The 2,664-nt window shown below is 34.0% G+C and overlaps 1 pseudogene; it reads left to right on the top strand.

The window, feature by feature from the left end:
- Positions 1-289: 289 nt before the first annotated feature.
- On the top strand, positions 290-2,320 carry LOC132031470 (acetylajmalan esterase-like; annotated as a pseudogene).
- The last annotated feature ends 344 nt before the right edge of the window (positions 2,321-2,664 follow it).

Below are 2,664 nucleotides of genomic sequence, written 5' to 3'. Positions count from 1 at the left end.
TTGGATTAGATTAATTCATTATTTTAAAATCAAAATTTATATATATTTAAAAATGACATAAAAAGTACTATAAATTATAATTTTTTTCATATCAATTTGGTAAAAGAATACTATTAATCAAAATTCATGCAGTTTGAATTTTTAAAAACGAAAAGTATAACATAAACCGAGATAAGAGGAGTAATATTGAAAAAATACATTTTAAAAACATTATTTATCTACTCTCGAAAAGTAAAATGTTACAAATATTTTAGGGCGGCTAGAGAACGCTAGGACCTTTCCGACCATTCTATAAATAGCACACGAGCAATTTCCAGTTTGGACCAGAAACATTCTTCAATGGCTACTCTTCTTTCTTTAACCCAATATTCCTTGTTCCTTTTACTCAGCACTTCCTTATTCTTCTTTCCTTCATTTGCTCAAACTAAATGCAACATTAAATCTGTATACCAACTAGGCGACTCCTTGCCGACAACGGCAATGTCATCCGTACACCTGGCGCCTCCATCATCTTCAAAGCCGATCGCTCTCCTTACGGAGAGACGTTCTTCAAAAAACCTACTGGCCGTTTCTCGAACGGCCGTGTAATTACTGACTTTATTTCCCAGTCATTCAAACTCCCTTTACTCAATGCTTACTTAGACAAAGGTACAACGTTCACCCAAGGGGTGAACTTTGCCGTAGCTGGTGCTACAGCACTTGACAATTCCTTTTGGGCAGCACGAAACATTCGGCTGCCCAATTGGAACACGCCTTTGCCGAACCAACTAAGTTCGTTCAAAACACATCTTCAGTCTACAAGAGGGAATCTCAAAGACTCTCTTGTAATAATGGGAGAATGGGGTGGAAATGATTACTACAATGGTTTCTTCCAGAATAAACAGATCCCAGAAGTTAGGACCTATGTTCCTTTTGTTGTTGCAGGGATTATGAAAGGCCTCAAAGATGTGATTCAGCAAGGAGCAACACGCATGTTGGTTCCAGGTATTCAGAGACGGATCTAAGATCTTTTAAATTTTTTAACATTGAACACATTATATTCCCTCCCAAGTTAATTTTTATTTGTCCAGTTTGGAGATTTAGAAAATAAGTAATTAATGCTGAGGTAAAACATGAAAAAGTATGATTTTCTCTTGATATGTTAAAAGTAAAAATATATTTTTACTATACTGAATAAGTAAAAATGAATGAAGTGAGTACTTTTAAGTTGAAATTGGGTATAGGAATTTAGATATTGGTACTCGCTAATTCATTATAAATAGGTATAAATATAATAGGAGAAGATATGCTGGCATGATACACACGTATCAAATGTGAATACTACTCTTTTGATATGCTAGTAGAATATTGCGCTTACTATGATTATATGTCTCGAAAAAGAAAAGCTACGTAATAGTACTACTCTGATATGTAAATAAGGATAATTTTAGAAATATAAAACTAATTCCTTCTTGAAAGTCTAAAACGCCACTCATTTTGAAACAAATTGAAAAGAGAAAAACACCACCTATTGAAAATGGAGGTAGTACTATTTATCGTAATTTTAATGGGTTTTTATATATAAATTTATGTTACATGTCCAAAGTTATTGTTTCAATTGAACGTGTGACCTAATATGTTACATCCGCCCCTGCAGGTATTTACCCTCTAGGATGCCTCCCATTATACCTCACCTCATTCCCCAATAACAATACAAGTGCTTATGACAATTTGGGTTGCTTGAGAAACTACAACGACTTCGCTTCGTATCACAATCGATACGTAAATAGGGCTATCGCAAACCTACAACGCTCATTCCCAAATGTTAGCATTGTTTACGGGGATTTCTATGGCGCGATTTTGACACTTATACGTAGCCCTTCTTCGTATGGTTTTACCCAGAATACGTTGTTAAGTGCATGCTGTGGAACTGGAGGACGACATAATTTTAACTTTGGGACAGTATGTGGAGCTGCTGGAATTAAGGCTTGTTCGAATCCAGCACAATATGTTCATTGGGATGGAATTCATTTGACAGATGAAGCTCATCGTCGTATTACCGATATTCTTGTTAAAGACATGTTGTCCAAATTCAATTGTGTTGTTTAATTAGGTTGAAGATTATATATCCAAGAAAGGATATAGTTGGATGTTTTTAAATATATAGGATGAGAAGTATCGTATCTTCTTCACTATGACGAGGAGAGTATTAAGCTATAAATAAGAGGATGATTTTGTATGACGTTTTATTTGGTTGTAATTTGATGAGGGGAAAAAAAAAACCGAGTGTTTGAAGTTGAAGTTTAAATTAAATAAAAATATCACAAAGTTTTTTGTTTCCCATTCAGTATCCGATACTCGTATTAAAGCTTGATTAAATTTGGATTCACGCCTCCCTAACAAAGGCTTGTTGGGCGACTGTATATCTAGAGGATTTGAACCCAAGACATCTGACTAAGGATAAAGAAGTACTTACCACTCTATCGCAACTCTTGTTCGTAAAAGTATTTGAAGGTTATAATTGTGTTTGGTCGTGAATTTCATTTGGAAAATCATTGATATTTGTTGAATGAAAACCATTTATTGCACTTAAATTCCTATTTAATTTAATTTTTCAAACTTCAAATGTTATATTTTAAGTTGACGTTGAAATAAGCGACCAAAACAAACAACTACTATTAGTAA

Source organism: Lycium ferocissimum, chromosome 9 (genome assembly GCF_029784015.1).
Source record: "Lycium ferocissimum isolate CSIRO_LF1 chromosome 9, AGI_CSIRO_Lferr_CH_V1, whole genome shotgun sequence".
NCBI classification, from domain to species: domain Eukaryota; kingdom Viridiplantae; phylum Streptophyta; class Magnoliopsida; order Solanales; family Solanaceae; genus Lycium; species Lycium ferocissimum.
This window is presented reverse-complemented; position numbering and strand designations above follow the sequence as displayed.